The sequence below is a fragment of the Cryptomeria japonica genome, unplaced genomic scaffold (genome assembly GCF_030272615.1).
Source record: "Cryptomeria japonica unplaced genomic scaffold, Sugi_1.0 HiC_scaffold_107, whole genome shotgun sequence".
NCBI classification, from domain to species: domain Eukaryota; kingdom Viridiplantae; phylum Streptophyta; class Pinopsida; order Cupressales; family Cupressaceae; genus Cryptomeria; species Cryptomeria japonica.
Genome location: NW_026728929.1, coordinates 5,001 through 20,000, shown reverse-complemented (window position 1 = coordinate 20,000; position 15,000 = coordinate 5,001). Strand labels below are relative to the sequence as shown.

The 15,000-nt window shown below is 59.9% G+C and overlaps 1 non-coding gene across 1 annotated transcript; it reads left to right on the top strand.

Moving 5' to 3' along the window:
* Positions 1–11,402: 11,402 nt before the first annotated feature.
* Positions 11,403–11,521, top strand: LOC131865213 (5S ribosomal RNA). The gene has a single exon (XR_009363942.1). It is a non-coding gene; the product is annotated as a 5S ribosomal RNA (ribosomal RNA).
* The last annotated feature ends 3,479 nt before the right edge of the window (positions 11,522–15,000 follow it).

Here is a 15,000-nt window from a genome sequence, read left to right as displayed (position 1 = left end):
GAGAGGCTGCAGGGTCGACTCAGAGAGGTCTATGCATGTGAGAGGCTGAAAGCAAGGTCGACTCGGAGCGGTCTATGCATCGGGCGCGCTTGGGGCGACTACCAGTGCCAACCCCTTATCCCGCGACGCGTCCGACAAAGAGAACGTTCCAAGGCGGCAGAGGAGGTTACCAGCCGAAGGATGCAGTAGCAATAACAGGTATAGTTCCGCGGCGGCCGAGAAGACTCACCGCATAGGAATCGGGATGCGAGGCGAGGGATGCGGCGGGAAGGCCCCGACGGCTAAACGGAAGAGGCTGCAGGGCCGCCTCGGAATGGTCCAAGCATCGGATGCGATTGGGACGACTACCAGTGCCAACCCCTTATCCCGCGATGCGTCCGATACACAGATAGTTCCAAGGCGGCCGAGGAGCCTCACCGCATATCAATCGGGGTGCGAGGCGAGGGATGGGGCGGGAAGGCCCCAACGGCTAGACGGAAGAGGCTTCAGGGCCACCTCGGAATGGTCCAAGCATCGGACGCGCTTGGGGCGACTGCCAGTGCCAACCCCTTATCCCGCGATGCGTCCGATACACAGATGGTTCCAAGGCGGCCGAGGAGCCTCACCGCATAGCAATCGGGGGTGCGAGGCGAGGGATGGGGCGGGAAGGCCCCAACGGCTAGACGGAAGAGGCTTCAGGGCCGCCTAGGAATGGTCCAAGCATCGGACACGCTTGGGGCGACTACCAGTGACAGCCCCCTATCCCGCGATGCGTCCGATACGAAGATGGTTCCAAGGCGGCCGAGGAGCCTCACCGCATAGCAATCGGGGTGCGAGGTGGGGGATGCGGCGAGATGGCCCCAACGGCTAGACGGAAGAGGCCACAGGGCCGCGTCGGAATAGTCCAAGCATCGGACGCGCTTGGGGCGACTACCAGTGACAACCCCTTATCCCGCGATGCGTCCGATACGAAGATAGTTCCAAGGCGGCCGAGGAGCCTCACCGCATAGCAATCGGGGTGCGAGGTGGGGGATGCGGCGAGATGGCCCCAACGGCTAGACGGAAGAGGCTGCAGGGCCGCCTCGGAATAGTCCAAGCATCGGACGCGCTTGGGGCCACTACCAGTGACAACCCCTTATCCCGCGATGCGTCCGATACGAAGATAGTTCCAAGGCGGCCAAAGAGCCTCACCGCATAGCAATCGGGGTGCGAGGTGGGGGATGCGGCGAGATGGCCCCAACGGCTAGACGGAAGAGGCCACAGGGCCGCCTCGGAATAGTCCAAGCATCGGACGCGCTTGGGGCGACTACCAGTGACAACCCCTTATCCCGCGATGCGTCCGATACGAAGATAGTTCCCAGGCGGCCGAGGAGCCTCACCGCATAGCAATCGGGGTGCGAGGCGAGGGATGCGGCGAGATGGCCCCAAAGGCTAGACGGAAGAGGCTGCAGGGCTGCCTCGGAATAGTCCAAGCATCGGACGCGCTTGGGGCGACTACCACTGCCAACCCCTTATCCCGCGATGCGTCCGATACACAGATAGTTCCGAGGCGGCCGAGGAGGTGGGGGATGCAGCGAGATGGCCCCAACGGCTAGACGGAAGAGGCTGCAGGGCCGCCTCGGAATAGTCCAAGCATCGGACGCGCTTGGGGCGACTACCAGTGACAACCCCTTATCCCGCGATGCGTCCGATACACAGATAGTTCCGAGGCGGCCAAGGAGCCTCACCGCATAGCAATCGTGGTGCGAGGTGGGGGATGCGGCGAGATGGCCCCAACGGCTAGACGGAAGAGGCTGCAGGGCCGCCTCGGAATGGTCCAAGCATCGGATGCGCTTGGGGCGACTACCACTGCCAACCCCTTATCCCGCGATGCGTCCGATACACAGATAGTTCCAAGGCGGCCGAGGAGCCTCACAGCATAGCAATCAGGGTGCGAGGCGAGGGATGCGGCGAGAAAGCCCCAACGGCTAGAGGGAAGAGGCTTCAGGTCCGCCTCGGAATGGTCCAAGCATCGGACGCGCTTGGGGCGACTACCAGTGACAACCCCTTATCCCGCGACGCGTCCGATACACAGATAGTTCCAAGGCGGCCGAGGAGCCTCACCGCATAGCAATCGGGGTGCGAGGCGAGGGATGCGGCGAGAAGGACCCAACGGCTACACGGAAGAGGCTTCGGGGCCGCCTCGGAATGGTCCAAGCATCGGACGCGCTTGGGGCGACTACCAGTGACAACCCCTTATCCCGCGACGCGTCCGATACACAGATAGTTCCAAGGCGGCCGAGGAGCCTCACCGCATAGCAATCGGGGTGCGAGGCGAGGGATGCGGCGAGAAGGACCCAACGGCTAGACGGAAGAGGCTTCGGGGCCGCCTCGGAATGGTCCAAGCATCGGACGCGCTTGGGGCGACTACCAGTGACAACCCCTTATCCCGCGACGCGTCCGATACACAGATAGTTCCAAGGCGGCCGAGGAGCCTCACCGCATAGCAATCGGGGTGCGAGGCGAGGGATGCGGCGAGAAGGACCCAACGGCTAGACGGAAGAGGCTTCGGGTCCGCCTCGGAATGGTCCAAGCATCGGACGCGCTTGGGGCGACTACCAGTGACAACCCCTTATCCCGCGACGCGTCCGATACACAGATAGTTCCAAGGCGGCCGAGGAGCCTCACCGCATAGCAATCGGGGTGCGAGGCGAGGGATGCGGCGAGAAGGACCCAACGGCTAGACGGAAGAGGCTTCGGGTCCGCCTCGGAATGGTCCAAGCATCGGACGCGCTTGGGGCGACTACCAGTGACAACCCCTTATCCCGCGACGCGTCCGATACACAGATAGTTCCAAGGCGGCCGAGGAGCCTCACCGCATAGCAATCGGGGTGCGAGGCGAGGGATGCGGCGAGAAGGACCCAACGGCTAGACGGAAGAGGCTTCGGGTCCGCCTCGGAATGGTCCAAGCATCGGACGCGCTTGGGGCGACTACCAGTGACAACCCCTTATCCCGCGACGCGTCCGATACACAGATAGTTCCGAGGCGGCCGAGGAGCCTCACCGCATAGCAATCGGGGTGCGAGGCGAAGGATGCGGCGAGAAGGACCCAACGGCTAGACGGAAGAGGCTTCGGGTCCGCCTCGGAATGGTCCAAGCATCGGACGCGCTTGGGGCGACTACCAGTGACAACCCCTTATCCCGCGACGCGTCCGATACACAGATAGTTCCAAGGCGGCCGAGGAGCCTCACCGCATAGCAATCGGGGTGCGAGGCGAGGGATGCGGCGAGAAGGACCCAACGGCTAGACGGAAGAGGCTTCAGGGCCGCCTCGGAATGGTCCAAGCATCGAACGCGCTTGGGGCGACTACCAGTGACAACCCCTTATCCCGCGACGCGTCCGATACACAGATAGTTCCGAGGCGGCCGAGGAGCCTCACCGCATAGCAATCGGGGTGCGAGGCGAGGGATGCGGCGAGAAGGACCCAACGGCTAGACGGAAGAGGCTTCAGGGCCGCCTCGGAATGGTCCAAGCATCGGACGCGCTTGGGGCGACTACCAGTGACAACCCCTTATCCCGCGACGCGTCCGATACACAGATAGTTCCGAGGCGGCCGAGGAGCCTCACCGCATAGCAATCGGGGTGCGAGGCGAGGGATGCGGCGAGAAGGACCCAACGGCTAGACGGAAGAGGCTTCAGGGCCGCCTCGGAATGGTCCAAGCATCGGACGCGCTTGGGGCGACTACCAATGACAACCCCTTATCCCGCGACGCGTCCGATACACAGATAGTTCCGAGGCGGCCGAGGAGCCTCACCGCATAGCAATCGGGGTGCGAGGCGAGGGATGCGGCGAGAAGGACCCAACGGCTAGACGGAAGAGGCTTCAGGGCCGCCTCGGAATGGTCCAAGCATCGGACGCGCTTGGGGCGACTACCAGTGACAACCCCTTATCCCGCGACGCGTTCGATACACAGATAGTTCCGAGGCGGCCGAGGAGCCTCACCGCATAGCAATCGGGGTGCGAGGCGAGGGATGCGGCGAGAAGGACCCAACGGCTAGACGGAAGAGGCTTCAGGGCCGCCTCGGAATGGTCCAAGCATCGGACGCGCTTGGGAGACTACCGTTGCCAACCCCTTATCCCGCGATGCGTCTGATACACAGATAGTTCCGAGGCGGCCGAGGAGCCTCACCGCATAGCAATCGGGTTGCGAGGCAGATTATTGGGAAGGGAACCCCCTGGGATGCGGCTCAAGCAGTGCCCAAAGGGACTGGAATGCGGAATCACATCGAGAGACCCAAATGCTATACGAGGGCTCAAATCGAATTATCGATTTGGCCACGACATGGACGCATCGGAACGACTACCTTTGCCGAACCACTCGCAATTGCATCCATACCGAAACCAATAGACATTTCCGTTAGAGCCCTCGCATAGCATTCGGGAATCTCGCATGCCCCTCTAAATCGACCAATGCTGGCGCTCAATGAAAATCCGAGCGCTACCACCGTTCGAGCGCCAGCATTGGTCGAGTTAGAGGGGCACGGGGGAGAATGCTCCAGTCAACACCTCCCCTATATAAGTTATTTGTCCGATTCTCGCACAACCGTAGTCTGCCTCGTCGAATCAAACAACGGTCCCAGATTCCGACTTCCGTTCCGTAGAGACCCAAAAGCTAGATGGAGGCTCGCAAGAAAGAGAGTCGGCGCATAGCAATCGGGTTTCTCGAACGTTTAGGGACCGAGCTCACTTGCGGATAGGGCAAAATCCGCCAAGCAACCCAAAAGCTAGACGGGGGCTCGAATCGAATCGCCTAGGCGGCCACAACAACGACGTGTTGGATCGACTACCAGTGCCAAACCATTCAGCAAGACTAGTCTGTGTCGAGGCCGGATAGAGATTCTCAGAGAGCGCCCGCATAGCATTTAGGAGACCTGCCGCGTCCCTCACACTCGACAAATGGTGGTGCACGTTTATAAATCCGAGCGATCCCAACCCTTTCAAGCACCAACATCGGTCGAGATAGAGGGGCACGGAGGGGGCTGCGTGAGACAACACAGTCCCCTATATAAGTTATTTGTCCGATTCTCACACATCCGAAGAATGGTCATCAAATCGGACAACAGCCCAAACTTCCGACTTCCGTCCCAGAAAGCCCAAGAGCTATCTAAAACGTTCATGGCCGGAACTCGATCGCGGCTATACCAGTCCACCAAGCAACCCAAAAGCTAGACTGGAGCTCTAGTCGAATCACCTCTGTGGCCATTGCAAGGACGTGTTGGAGCGACTACCATTGCCGAACCATTCCGCAGGTCGAGTCCATACCAAGGCCGCATAGAGATTCACGATGAGCTCCTGCATAGCAATCAGGAGACTTGCCGTGTCCATCACAATCGATAAATCCTGGTGCAAGATTTTTGCATCCGAGCGCTCCAACCAGTCGAGCACCAGCATCAATCGACATAAACGGGCACGGGGGGAGGATGCTCGAGAACACTACCTCCCCTATATAAGTTATTTGTCCGATTCTCAAGCAGCCGAAGTCTGGTCATCGAATCGGGTCAAAGACCACAACTTCCGACTTTACCCACAATGCAAGTCATCGAATCGAACATCGGCCCCCGAGTCGGACTCCATGCGTATGTCAGGTCATCGGACCCAAATTCCGCCTTCCTGCGCATGGCGGGCCATCAATATCAACTCGGTCATCGGACCCAAACTCCGCCTTTTTGCGTATGGCACGCCTTCAAATCGGTCATCGGACCCAAATTCCGCCTTCCTGTGCATGGCGGGCCATCAACATCAACTCGGTCATCGGACCCAAATTCCGCCTTTCTGCGCATGGCACGCCATCAACTCGGTCATCGGACCCAAATTCCGCCTTCCTGCGCATGGCAGGTCATCGGACACAAATTCAGACCTCGCCAATATGCCTACGTATCGAATCGGTCATCGGACCCAACTTCCGACTTCATCCATACTGTAGGGTCTTTGAGGTTGGCGCGGTGCGCTCAACCCAGGGAGTCGACCCATCGAAGCATACACCTCCCCTATATAAGCTATTTGTCCGATTCCCACACCTGTGTAGTTTGCACCTCTGACCAGGACATCGACCCCAACTTCCGAACTCGACTGCAACGACGGCACCAGCGCCTTGGTGCGCACCTTGCGACGCACAGTCCCAACATTCGCCTTCCTGCACATGGCAGGTCATCGGACCCAAATTCCGACCTCGCGAGTATGCCTACATATCGAATCGGTCATCGGACCCAACTTCCGACTTCATCCATACCGTAGGGTCTTTGAGGTTGGCGCGGTGCGCTCAACCCGGGGAGTCGACCCAACGAAGCATACACCTCCCCTATATAAGCTATTTGTCCGATTCCCACACCTGTGTAGTTTGCACCTCCGATCAAGACATCGACCCCAACTTCCGAACTCGCCTCCAACGACCGAACCAGCGCCTTGGTGCGCACCTTGCAACGCACAGTGCCAACATTCGCCTTCCTGCACGTGGCAGGTCATCGGACCCAAATTCCGACCTCGCGAGTATGCCTACATATCGAATCGGTCATCGGACCCAACTTCCGACTTCATCCATACCGTAGGGTCTTTGAGGTTGGCGCGGTGCGCTCAACCCGGGGAGTCGACCCAACGAAGCATACACCTCCCCTATATAAGCTATTTGTCCGATTCCCACACCTGTGTAGCTTGCACCTCCGATCAGGACATCGACCCCAACTTCCGAACTCGACTAAAAAGACCGCACCAGCGCCTTGGTGTGCACCTTGCAACGCACAGTGTCAACATTCGCCTTCCTGCACATGGCAGGTCATCGGACCCAAATTCCGACCTCATGAGCATACCTACTAATCGAATCGGTCATCGGACCCAACTTCCGACTTCATCCATACCGTAGGGTCTTTGAGGTTGGCGCGGTGCGCTCAACCTGGGGAGTCGACCCATCGAAGCATACACCTCCCCTATATAAGCTATTTGTCCGATTCCGACACCTGTGTAGTTTGCACCTCCGCTCAGGACATCGACCCCAACTTCCGAACTCGCCTGCAACGACCGAACCAGCGCCTTGGTGCGCACCAAAAGTGCGCACTTTTGGAGGGCACTTTTCTGCGCTCCAAAGGTGCGCACTTTTGGAGGGCACTTTTTGGAGGGCACTTTTCTGCGCTCCAAAGGTGCGCACTTTTGGAGGGCACTTTTTGGAGGGCACTTTTCTGCGCTCCAAAGGTGCGCACTTTTGGAGGGCACTTTTTGGAGGGCACTTTTCTGCGCTCCAAAGGTGCGCACTTTTGGAGGGCACTTTTTGGAGGGCACTTTTCTGCGCTCCAAAGGTGCGCACTTTTGGAGGGCACTTTTTGGAGGGCACTTTTCTGCGCTCCAAAGGTGCGCACTTTTGGAGGGCACTTTTTGGAGGGCACTTTTCTGCGCTCCAAAGGTGCGCACTTTTGGAGGGCACTTTTTGGAGGGCACTTTTCTGCGCTCCAAAGGTGCGCACTTTTGGAGGGCACTTTTTGGAGGGCACTTTTCTGCGCTCCAAAGGTGCGCACTTTTGGAGGGCACTTTTTGGAGGGCACTTTTCTGCGCTCCAAAGGTGCGCACTTTTGGAGGGCACTTTTTGGAGGGCACTTTTCTGCGCTCCAAAGGTGCGCACTTTTGGAGGGCACTTTTGTGCACTCCAAAGGTGCGCACTTTTGGAGGGCACTTTTCCTGTGCTCCAAAGGTGCACACCTAGGTGAGCACCTTCGACCACACCTTGTAGCACACCAAACTCTGACTTTCGACTTCATCCGCAATGCAGGGTCTTTGAGGTTGGCGCAATGCGCACAACCAGGGGAGTCGACCCATCAAACCCAACACCTCCCCTATATAAGCTATTTGTCTGATTCTCATACATGCGTAGCCTGCAGGAGCAATTAGGACATCGACCCCAACTTTCGGCTTCTAAACGAAAACAAGGTCTTTGAGGTTGGTGTAATGCGAACAACTAGGGGAGTCAACCCATCAAACCCAACACCTCCCCTATATAAGCTATTTGTCTGATTCTCATACATGTGTAGTCTACAGGAGCAATTAGGACATCGACCCCAACTTTTGACTTCTTAACGAAAACAAGGTCTTTGAGGTTGACGTAATGCGCACAACCAGGGGAGTCGACCCATCAAACCCAACACCTCCCCTATATAAGCTATTTGTCCGATTCTCATACATGTGTAGCCTGCAGGAGCCATTAGGACATTGACCCCAACTTTTGACTTCTTAACGAAAACAAGGTCTTTGAGGTTGGCGTAATGCGCACAACCAAGGGAGTTGACCCATCAAACCCAACACCTCCCCTATATAAGCTATTTGTCTGATTCTCATACATGTGTAGCCTGCAACAACGATTAGGACATCCACCCCAACTTCTGAATTCGTCTGCGTTGACCGCACCAAAGGTGCACGCCTTGGTGCTCACCAAAATCCGACTTCCGACTTCTTCTGCTATGCGGGGTCTTTGAGGTTGGCGCAGTGCGCACAACCAGGGGAGTCAACCCACCGAATGCAACACCTCCCCTATATAAGCTATTTGTCTGATTCTCATACATGCGTAGACTGCAGCAATGATTAGGACATCCACCCCAACTTTTGACTTCTTAAACAAGACAGGGTCTTTGAAGTTGGTGCAGTGCACACAACCAGGGGAGTCGACCCATCAAACGCAACACCTCCCCTATATAAAGCTATTTGTCCGATTCTCATACGTGTAGTCTGCAGCAGCGATTAGGACATCGACCCCAACTTCCGAATTCGTTTGCATTGACCGCACCAAAGGTGCACGCCTTGGTGTGCACCCTGGAGTGCACTTTGGTGCTCACCTCGGTGCACACTTTGGTGTGCACCTCGGTGTGCACCAAAGGTGCGCACCTTGGAGCGCACCAAAGGTGTACACTTTGGAGCGCACCACATAGGGTCTTTGAGAGGTTGGCGCAGTGCGCACACCAAGGTGGGTGTTGAGGTGCGTGCCGAGGTGGGTGGGTGCTAGGGTGCGCTCCATGGTGGGTGCCAGGGTGGGTGCGTGCTAGGGTGGATTCCAAAGAGGGTCATAGGGTGGGTGCCAAGGTGGGTTGGTGATATAGTGGGTTCAAAGGTGGGTACTAGGGTGGGTTCCAAGGTGGGTCACAAGTTGGGTGCCAGGATGCGTGGGTGTTAGGTTGGGTGCCAAGGTGGGCTCCTGCGTGGGTGGGTGCTAGGGTGGGTTTCAAGGTGGACGCGAGGGCGGGTGCCAAGGTGGGTAACAAGTTGGGTGTTAGGATGGGTGAGTGCTAGAGTGGGTGCCAAGGTGGGTGGGTGCTAAGGTGGATGCCAAGGTGGTTCACAGGGTGGGTGGGTTCTAGGGTGAGTTCCAAGGTGGGTCACAGGTTCAGTGCTAGGGTGGGTGTCAAGGCGGGTGTCGAGGTGCCTGGGTGCTAGGGTGTGGATGCCAATGTGGGTCATAGGGTGGGTACTAGGGTGGGCTGCAATGTGGGTGCCAAGGTGGGTAACATGCTCGGTGGGTTCTAAATTGGGTGCCAGGGTGGGTGTGCACCCACCTTGCCCGAGGTGGGTGCCAAGGTGCCAGTGTGGGTGGGTGCTAAGGTGGATGCCAAGGTGGGTGAGAAGGTGGGTGATAGGTTGAGTGGTAGGATGGGTGGGTGCCAAGATGGGTCACAGGGTGGGTGCAAGGGTGGGTAGGTGCTAGGGTTGGTGTCAGGGTGGGTGGGTGCTAGGTTGGGTTCCAAGGTGGGTGCGAGGGTGAGTGTCAAGGTGGGTCACAGGTTAGGTGCTAGGATGGGTGAGTGCTAGGGTGCAAAGGTGCCAGGGTGGGTGCTAGGATGGGTCGATGCTAGGGTGAGTGGCAAGGTGGGTCCACAAGTGTCAAGGTGGGTGCCGAGGTGGGTGCCAAGTCGGCGACTGCTATGGTGGATGCCAAGGTGGGTCACGGGGTGGGTGCCAAGTTGCTAGGTTGGGTTCCAAGGTGGGTGCCAACGTGGGTGCTAGGGTGCGTGGGTTAAAGGGTGTGTCACAACGTGGGTGCCAGGATGGGTGCGCACCCACACTGGCCAAGACGGGTGCGGGTGCAAGGTTGGGTTCCAAGCCCGGTCACAGGCTGGGTGCTAGGATGGGTGGGTGCCAAGGTGGGCACCAGGGTGGGTGCACCCACCCTGGCCAAGGTGGGTCACGGGGTGGGTCCTAGGGTGGGTAACGGGGTGGGTACTAAGGTGCGTGCCAAGGTGGGTCATAGGGTGGGTGCCAAGGTGGGCACCAGGGTGGGTGTGCACCAACCCTAGCCAGGGTAGGTCACGGGGTGGTTGTCGGGGTGGGCGTCAAGGAGCCAAGGTGGGTGGCAAGTAGCCAAGTTGCGTGCCAAGGTGGGTGTCGGGGTGGGTGCCAAGGATCCAAGGTGGGTGCCAAGGAACCAAGGTGGGTGTCTGGGTGGGTGCCGAGGTGGGAGCCAGGGTGGGTCCCAAGGTGAGTGCAAAGGTGGGTGCCAGGGTCAAGGTGAGTGCCAATGTGGGTTCCAAGGTGCCAGGGTCAGGGTGAGTGCCAATGTGGGTTCAAAGGTGCTAAGTTGGGTGCGAGGTTGGGTGCGAGGGTGGGTGGGTGCCAAGGTGTGCTAGGTGGAAGCCCGGGTGGGTCGGCATCCCATGGGTGTCGAGTTGGGTGCCTGATGGGTGCTTCTTGTCAAGTTTTAGTCGTCGGGACTCATTTCGAGCCTTAGAGGTCGTTTCTTGTCCGGTTGCCCTGTCTTCGACCTGGGAACCCAATTTTGGTCCTCGGGTCCCATTTTTTTTTGTCTCGCATCCCACTTTTGGCCTGTGGCCTTTTCGGGGTCGATTCTCGTTTTGGGCATCAGAGCATGTTTCTTCTCCTAAAACCCAATATTTGTTTATTAAGTCTCGGAACACATTTTTGTTCTCGTGGACCCATCATGGGTCTTGGAACGCATTTGTGGTCCTTGGGTCCCATTTTGCATCCCGAAACTTGTGTTTTGGTGCTTGATCCCTATTTTGGGTGCCCACCTTGCACCAAGTGCGCACCCGGGGCAAACCGAGCGCCTTGGTGCACCGGGGCAAGATCGAGCGTGCACCCGAGGCGCCCCGAACATGCACCAAGGTGCACTCGGCCCACATGTGAGCGCAGGTCGTTGCGCCCGAGGTGGTGTGTGGGCACCGCGTTGCAGACGGGACACTGCACGCACACGACGCCCCCTCCAGGTGCACGCACGTAGGCCGGGCCGGGTGCACACCCGACGCCCTAGCAAGGTGCGCGCACCCGGGCAGGGCTCACACTTGGCGAACGGGGCGCACTTCGCGAGGGAGGGTGTGCACCTCGACGGGGGTGGGTGGCCGGGGTGGATTCGCACGTGGGTCGCGGTTTGCTAAGTACACACTGCGACAAGCTCATAACGGGTGCGATCATACCAGCGTTAGTGCACCGGATCCCATCAGAACTCCGCAGTTAAGCGCGCTTGGGCCGGAGTAGTACTGGGATGGGTGACCTCCCGGGAAGTCCCGGTGTTGCACCCTTTTTTAGTTTTTCGCCGGGCGTCGCAATGCTATTTGAATAAACCTTTTGCCCGTTTGCGTTCTCGTCGGGGCCGGGCCGGGCCGGGGTGCGCTGCCCGCACTACCGCGCGCGCGGGGGCGACACCGAGCGCGCACCCGAGGCGCCCCGAGCACACAGGCCACGGTGCAACCCGGGCGTTGTGCGCGCACCCCGGTGCGCCCGAGGTGCTGCGCGCGCACCCAGGTGAAATCGGTGTGCACCTCGGCCAGTGCGCGCTCGGTCGAGTCGCGCACGTTGGCCAAGGTGCACGGTGATGTTTCTTACTCTAAGGTTCCGCACCAGACGCCCGGGACAGGTGAGCGAAGCTGGGCGGGGCCGGGTGCGCGGCCGGGGCAGGTGCACGCAGCTGGAGAGAGCTTTGGAGCACACTTCGGAGCGCACCAATGATGCGCTCCATTCAAAAGTTTCCTGAAAAGGCAAAAAAAGTTGAGATTATAGAATTTCCCACTTGAGAGATTGTAAAAAAAAAAAATTTAAAATGAAGGAAACGCGGGTGCCAAGGTGTGCGCAGCCCAGCCAAGGTGTGCGCACCAAGGCGCCCACCCTGGCGAAGGTGCACGCAAGGTGCGCACCCGAGGCAAACCGGACAATTAACCCAACTTTCGACTTCGCGCGCACCTTGGAGCGCACTTCGGAGCGCTCCTTGGTGCGCACCAATCTTGGGCACCTCGGAGTGCACCATGGCGCCCACCAAGGTGCGCACCCGGGGCAAACCGAGCTCCGACTTCGTGCGCACCTTGGAGCGCACGAAAGGTGCGCACCATGGCGCCCACCAAGGTGCGCAGCCCAGCCAAGGCGTGCGCATCAAGGTGCGCACCCTGGCGAAGGTGCGCACCCGGGGCAAACCGAGCTCCGACTTCGTGCGCACCTTGGAGCGCACAAAAGGTGCGCAACCCAGCCAAGGTGTGCGCACCCCGGTCAAACCGAGCTCCGAATCGTGCGCACCAGAGGTGCACGCCATCGTGCGCACCTTGGAGCACACTTCGGAGCCCTCCTTGGTGCGCGCCGATGTTGCGCACCTCGGAGCGCACCCGGGGAAAACAATGCAATTAACCCGACTTTCGACTTCGTGGGCACCTCGGAGCGCTCTCGGGTTCGCACCTCGGAGCACACCGAGGTGCGCACCTTTGATGCGCTGCCTTCACCAATTTCCAGAAAAGGCAAGAAAACATTGAGAAGGTGTGCGCACCGAGGTGCCCACCCTGGCGAAGGTGCACGCGAGGTGCGCACCCGGGGCAAACCGGGCTCCGACTTCGTGCACGCCGCACCTTGGAGCACACTTCGGAGCGCTCCTTGGTGCGCACCAGGGCGCGCAACCCAGCCGAGGTGCCCACCCCGGCGAAGGTGCACGCGAGGTGCGCACCCGGGGCAAACCGGGCTCCGACTTCGTGCACGCCATGGTGCCCACCGCGGCGAAGGTGCACGCGAGGTGCGCACCCGGGGCAAACCGGGCTCCGACTTCGTGCACGCCGCACCTTGGAGCACACTTCGGAGCGCTCCTTGGTGCGCACCATGGTGCCCACCAGGGCGCGCAACCCCGCCGAAGGTGCACGCGAGGTGCGCACCCGGGGCAAACCGGGCTCCGACTTCGTGCACGCCGCACCTTGGAGCACACTTCGGAGCGCTCCTTGGTGCGCACCATGGTGCCCACCAAGGCGCGCAACCCCGCCGAAGGTGCACGCGAGGTGCGCACCCGGGGCAAACCGGGCTCCGACTTCGTGCACGCCGCACCTTGGAGCACACTTCGGAGCGCTCCTTGGTGCGCACCAGGGCGCGCAACCCAGCCGAGGTGCCCACCCCGGCGAAGGTGCGTACCCGGGGCAAACCGGGCTCCGACTTCGTGCACGCCGCACCTTGGAGCACACTTCGGAGCGCTCCTTGGTGCGCACCATGGTGCCCACCAGGCCGCGCAACCCAGCCAAGGTGTGCGCACCAAGGTGCACGCGAGGTGCGCACCCGGGGCAAACCGGGGTCCGACTTCGTGCACGCCGCACCTTGGAGCACACATCGGGGCGCTCCCGGGTTCGCACCGGCGTTGCGCACCGTGGTGGGCACCTCGGAGCACACCAAGGTGGGCAGCGAGGTGCGCACCTTTGATGCGATGCCTTCACTAATTTCCATAAAAGGCAAAAAAAAAACGAGATTTTAAAATTTCCGTTTTGAAAGATAGTGAGAAAAAGGGAATGCTGGTGCCATCTTGAGCCCGCCCTGGTGCGCAGCCCAGCCAAGGTGTGCGCACCAAGGTGCCCACCCTGGCGAAGGTGCGCGCCCGGGCAATTAACCCAACTTCCAACTTCGCGCGCGCCAGGGTGGGAGCGCACCCAACAACCGGGCCTGGGAAGAGCCAATGCGAGAAACCCCACCAAACGCTCTGACAAAAAAAGAGGGGGCGCTCCAGTAACCCCGCTTCGGAGCGCACCCTGGGCAAACCCAGCCAAGGTGCCCACCCCGGCCAAGGTGCAGGCGAGGTGCGCACCCGGGGCAAACCGGGCTCCGACAACGTGCACGCCGCACCTTGGAGCACACTTCGTAGCGCTCCCGGGTGCGCACCTCAGAGCACACCAAGGTGGGCAGCGAGGTGCGCACCTTTGATGCGCTGCCTTCACTAATTTCCAGAAAAGGCAAAAAAAAAAGGAGATTTTAAAATTTCCGTTTTGAAAGATAGTGAAAAAAACGGAACGCGCGTGCCATCTTGAGCCCGCCCTGGTGCGCAGCCCAGGTAAGGTGCCCACCCTGGCAAAGGTGCGCACCCGGGCAATTAACCCTACTTCCGACTTCGTGCGCGCCAGGGTGGCAACCGGGCCTCGGAAGAGCCAATGCGAGAAACCCCACCAAACGCTCCGACAAAAAAAGAGGCGGCGCTCCAATAACCCCGCTTCGGAGCGCAGCCGGGGCAAACCCAGCCAAGGTGCCCACCCCGACGAAGGTGCACGCGAGGTGCGCACCCGGGGCAAACCGGGCTCCGACAACGTGCACGCAGCACCTTGGAGCACACTTCGAAGCACTCCCGGGTGCCCACCGGCGTTGCGCACCGTGGTGGGCAGCGAGGTGCGCACCTTTGATGCGCTGCCTTCACTAATTTCCAGAAAAAGGCAAAAAAAAATGAGATTTTAAAATTTCCGTTTTGAAAGATAGTGAAAAAAAAGGAACGCGGGTGCCATCTTGAGCCCGCCCTGGTGCGCAGCCCAGGCAAGGCATGCGCACCAAGGTGCCCACCCGAGGTGCACACCCGGGGCAAACCGGGCTCCGACTTCGTGCAGGCCGCACCTTGGAGCACACTTCGGAGCGCTCCTTGGTGCGCACCATGGTGCCCACCAGGGCGCGCAACCCAGCCAAGGTCTGCACACCAAGGTGCCCACCCCGGCGAAGGTGCACGCGAGGTGCGCACCCGGGGCAAACCGGGCTCCGACTTCGTGCACGCCATGGTGCCCACCGCGGC